Source organism: Squalius cephalus, assembly GCF_949319135.1.
Source record: "Squalius cephalus genome assembly, chromosome: 25".
NCBI classification, from domain to species: Eukaryota; Metazoa; Chordata; class Actinopteri; order Cypriniformes; family Leuciscidae; genus Squalius; species Squalius cephalus.
In genome coordinates, this window is record NC_137146.1 from 8,145,680 (window position 1) to 8,151,679 (window position 6,000).

A 6,000-nucleotide genomic window follows, 5' to 3' on the forward strand; every position below is an offset into this window, starting at 1 on the left:
TTGACCTAACACACTAGTACCATGGTAACCGCCAGCTAGAGGGTAATGAAGGGCTTACCGAAGCTATAGGCAAGACTTTCTTGAAACACAAACATAAAAACACATCAGTGTGACTCAGACTGTCCTCCATCACCCTTATGTAGTGCCCTTCTTTGCCTGTCTTTGCCTCAAAGTGTATGTTGGGTCATATTGTGCCCATACTGTATTTCAGCATATCACCCTTTTTATGCATTTGTTTCATTTGACCTTATTTGTGCTGCTAATATTATTGCTTATACTTTTTAAACACAAACACTTTATAATAAGTATATTTTATATATTGTAATATGTATATAAGTTCCTTAAAATGTGTACAAAACTCAGGTAGAGTAACAGGCAAAAGCAGTGAAACCGCATGCTAGGTCAAAACAAAACCGTACAATGAACAGAACAAAATGAGGGACTTAAATATAAAAGGCTAATGAACTAAAATACAAACAGGTATGCTAATTAATCAAACAATGAATAACCATGGTAACTAAAGACTGGCGGGAAAGTAGAAGAAAGGAAACAGGTAACTGAAGAGAAACAAACTAAAAGTCCATGAAAATGAAACTAAACACCAACTACAAGATAATCGGGCCGATTTTGGGCCCAATTCTCCCCTTCCGACAATCGTAGGTAAAATCCAGCCCGTTCTCACCCCAAGGCATCATATACTGACGCTTTTGACATTTCGTCTACATCGAACGCACATGGCACACTTTAGCGTCAATATGAGACGCAGATAGAAATGGGCCAGAAGGCGCCTCCTAGCGGTCTAACCCTAACCCTACCCAAGACCTAAACCCATAACCGAACAAAGCTCTGTGCGTGTCATATTGACGCTAAAGGGTGCCATGTGCGTTCGATGTAGACGAAATGTCAAAAGCGTCAGTATATGACGCCCTAGGATGAGAATGCGTTGGTAAAATCACGATTATCTTGATGGTTCAAACGATTATCTTGATGGTGTTAAGAGAGATTGAATCTGCTCGGAAGAACGTCAGGGCCGCACCAATCTCAAATCATAAATATCCAACATGTTGAATATTACGATCAGAAATCCAGAAATCCTGTTGAATGGGGGGAACCCTGAGGACAAATGCGCAAACATTCTGAAGATCGCCACGTGGAATGAAACAATACCCAATCAGAAAGCGAGCTGACAGAAGACAGACAACTTCATCCAAACCATTTTTCTTCCGCAAATTTTCTGTAAAAAGCAATAAAAAACAAAAACTATGATCGCCATTTCTTCTTGCCCGTCGTCCGCCATGTTTGTTTACTCTAAAGTCACGTTTGACTGCGAGAGATTTTCACAGACGGGACTCTGCTTGTTTGTGAATGGAATCTGATAGTGTGTGGAGTGCCGGGAAGTGACCAAGACAGCACACCACATGGGGACAAAACTGTTAAATCTATGATCTTTTTACTGTCACTTGTGTTTGTGTTCTCTCACATTTTGAAAATCTGATAAGATTTAAAAAATCTTAATGTGGGCCAGCCTTAAGATTGCAAGCTTTGACTGTGCAGTGCTTTATAGTTTTGAATCCTGTGCACTTTCCTGTGAGCACACAGGTGTCTGAACGTTTTTTTATATGTGACATGGGCCAGTAAACAACCACCCAGTAAGCAGATTGATATGCTATTGTTTTTTACTCAGCCTTAGTGTTTCTCTTGCCAATGATTAGCAGAGGTAAGTTCAGCTGAGGTTATTTGCCTATATCTCTCTCATTCAGCACACTCTCATGGCAGGTCTCCACCTCTACTGAGCTGAGAGTCTGGAGCCCATCCAGACGTTCAATGTGCCAGGAGCAATGATGTACTCTGACATAGCAGGTGTGGAAGAGCTCTAGGTCTCTCTTGCTTTGAGTGAGGGATCCTGCCACGCTGTTAATAAGAGCTGGAGTGTCATGGTTGACCAGGCTGGAACAAGCAATGACTTCATCATAAAACAGTGAGTGGGGACTGACCGAGAAAATGGGCCACGAAGAGAAATAGAACATGATGCATTCAGCTCTCGCTATTCAAATATATGAATGAATGAAACTAGGCTTGTAAACATCAGACAGAATATCAAACCGGCACACATTTGAGTGCTCAGATCACTCACGTCTCTATAGCTTCAAGTGGCAAAAATGAATTAATTTGGCCTATTATTTTCATAGTGAAAGATTTAAATTAATTAAATACTAAGTATTATATTAATTAATTAGATACTACATTTAAATTTGATAGCATATTGTGTAAAAGTGTAAAAACAAAAATATAATAATGAAAGAATTCATCATATCATTTGCTTTCATGCTGAATTTAAGTCTATTACTTTGAAGCAAAATATTTAAAGCAATTAAATGCTGTTTTTAAATCACTGTTTTGAATATATATAAGCATAATAGCTTAATTTAGTGAAAAATATGTACATATATGGCATATATGGCAGTACTCTATTTGAGAAAGTATTGTTTTTGTGCCCAAAAAATATTGCTCTCATTGTAAAAAGAAATTACATCATCTGTGGAGAGTATAATAAACAGCCAATATCCTAGTAATATTCAAGTTAATAGGTAAAAGTGAGAATTGAACCCTAAAATAAAGTTTTACCCACACTTTTCTGTGACATGGTAGCTTGCGGATCAGCAAAAAAAGAATAATAAAAAAGTCAAACCAAAGCTAGACAAACCAGTCTGAACATGGATGCTAGATTGAACGTGTTAGAAACCATGCATATTTTCCAAACAGAATAATAATTTCTGCAGTAGATCAGCATTTGTTCATGCAAAATTATGATCATGGTTATATACTGTATAATGGTATTTCCATCTGACATAGCTGGCCATTATGCAAAATACTTCCCTTTTTTCTATGTATTTTATATAGTATTAAACTCAGCATGTTCTCTGTCTGAATCAGTTTTAAGGGTACACAATCTAAAGTTTGCTTTTTAATTCTAAATGTTTTGTTTTAAATTCTAAACTGCTAGAGGCTAATTGACAGAGCTCCGTTTGATAATCCGTTGGGTCCAAAAAGCACACTTAACTGCAGATGCTCATAACAGCAGCTCTTTTACAGCCCGTCTGGCTTTGCTTTTGCTGCAACACATGAGTATTGCTGACTAGCTTCTGCATTTTTCATCCTCGTCCTGTGGGGTATCTGTCTGCATGTAAAAGCTAATGGCCACACAGTGCCCCCCAACTGTCACCCACCCATTTTATCGTATTGTGACTCAGACGCCTCTGGCAATGAATCTGACCACCACCAAAACACTGACAGCGCTCTACACATTTCACAGCGCTGGATGCCTCTGTGCAGTGCACGACTGCTCGCTTTGCATGCAAATGCAGGTGCACAGAAGAAGGTGGGGCGTCCAGAGAGGACCACAGATTTTTCCATTGCTCAGCATGCTCACAAAAAGACCAAATGCCTGCGAGCACTCATATGTGAAACGGCGAAGACAGACGCGAATGATTGGGAAAGATTCAGGAGTTTAAACGCAAGGTGTGCGGGCAGAGTAATTGGGCAATAAATCACCGGAAGTCTGTCTGGCTGATGCAAGTTACTGAAATAATGGCGTCGCTTTAGAGGCAAATGATTTATAAAGTTGCAAAAGACTTTTATACTTGCCAGAATTCTGGGTTTCTGTCAGACATAATCAGATTAAAGAAAAGAGGTCGGTCTGTGATGCGCGTCCTTATGGTTTAGGAAACACAGATGTGCCGTTGTTAGATAGTTTAGTGCAGGGCTGTCCAATCCTGCTCCAGAAACACACCAGAACCAGCTAAACAAGGTCTTACTATGCATACTAGAAACTTCCAGGCAGGTGTGTTGATACAAGTTGGAGCTAAACCCTGAAGGTCATTGGCCCTTCAGGACCGAGTTTGGACAACCCTGGTTTAGAGCCTGTGGCAAGGAACGTTCTCAGAACTTTGGCTAACATTCTAGCAAAGTTCTCTCAAAGTTATGAAAAAAAGTTCTTCCAGTAACATTAATATAATGTTCATTCAAAGTTATCTGGTCTTCAAAAATGTTCTCAAAACTTTAGCACAAAATGCTATTTATACATTCTTCATGCAACTTTTTTTCTGAAATATTTTAGTTTGTGTAATGTTTTTTAAATACTACTACTACTTTTAGAATGTTCAGAGAATACTCAAAAGTGACGTTCCCATAATGTTTGCAAAATGATCAACAGGAATGTTCCCTTAACATTGACGGAAAAAAATCAGAGTGTCTATTTACACTAAGCGCAAATAGCCTGCCTTGTTAGCAGAGGCTATTTACACTAACTCCTCCCACTGACATCTGATTGGTCCAGACAAAATTACGGATAACTCGCTCTACCTCCTTTTCCCATCACATATCAGATCGGAAAGACATTTATTTGTTTTAAAAGTGGAAATAAAGTGTCTAACGTTAGTCTGGCTATCTTTTAACATTGAACATTGATCTGGGGAGTCTGCTATGTATTTTCTATAGACAGTAAAATAAATGGACACAGCGACCCCATTGGATTCAACGGAGAAAAGTGAAGTCAATTAGAAGCTCTCACTTCCTGATGGCTGAGCGACTGCGCAGACTCAAACTGAGCTTGACGACGTAGATGTGACATGAGCAACCTGTCTGTCTTCTAGTAGCTGCGCCAAAGAAATCTGAATCATTCCCTTCCGAAACTTGCAAAGACGGAGAGTGTGAGTAGGAGGTGTCCATGAGCTAGGAGCAGGAGCAACTTTTGCTAAGTATTCTGATTAATTATTTTGTCATTTTGCCGCTACGTCCGCCCGATTGCCCGCGAGCTTCTCCTCCTGTCCATACGGTAATCTCTCTACTGTGCGACAGAGAGTCGCGTGGTTATGACGCAATCGTTAGCCTGTTTTTACAAAAACTGCTTCTACGGGGCCATAACGTAAGATACAAGGTAATGGAGCCTTTTATACATTTTCGTGTTTCTTTAGAAATAAATAATGGACAAATGGAGTCTTTAAACGCCTCAGATGTAAAGTTATTCGCTGTCAAAGTGACGCCAAAATGAATGGGAGTCAATGGAATGCTAACAGCAGGTGATGGCTTGTTAGCCAATGGCGGCCCCCAGGGGTGGTACGCTTTTCTGGTGCTGGATTACCCCCCTGATTTTCAACTGCACAAGAGGCGTGATCAACGGGGCATAGTTCAAATTACTCTGTACGCAATTGGATAGTACTTCAACCAATCAGACCAACCATCCGGGTGACGTACTCCAGGCAGGAAATGTGTAACCAAACCTGTTGATCAACGGTTTGCAGAGGCAGCAATGGAAAAGAGCGATTTTTGCAGGTTGTGGAAAAAAAAACATGAAAGTTAGTGGTATTTACACCCAATCAAGCGATTTGTTGCCTAAAAAGAAGTCATTGAGCATCGTCGAGAGGTTAAAAGGAATTGGACAGAGCCGTAACGGCTCTTGAATTGGAATCTTTGTGATTGGTTCCCGCAAATTTGTAAAGGAAGCAGGACAGATAAATATACAGGTTTCCAGCCTGAGCTGCAGGGTGAAATCAAATCGCCGGCAGATCAGGCTGGGTTTACCCAGTCTAGTCTAACGTGTGTTTAATAATAAAGTGTTAATCATAGTGTTAGGGGTAGGTGTAGGGAGGGCTTTATTGTCCCAATAAGGCGGCATCCATTTAATAATCGTAATAAATATAATCATTTACACTCAATGTTATTATTGCATACCGTTTAAAGGTTGTATCAGTGATTTCAGGCCCCAAAAAAAAATGATCACATTCATCTAATCTTTCCTAACGATCCGCTAGCTGCCCGTCCCATAAGCATGCCGTCAAAAAAACGCATCTCTGTAGGCAGCCTAGGCTCTGAGATCTGCACACAAAAACAATTGGTTTCACCAACCACTCAAAACCAAAACAAATAGTGTTCCAACCAATCACCGACAAGGGAGAGGGTGTTGTGAGGTTTTGAGCCAGCTTCTTTGAGCCGACTTCGCGT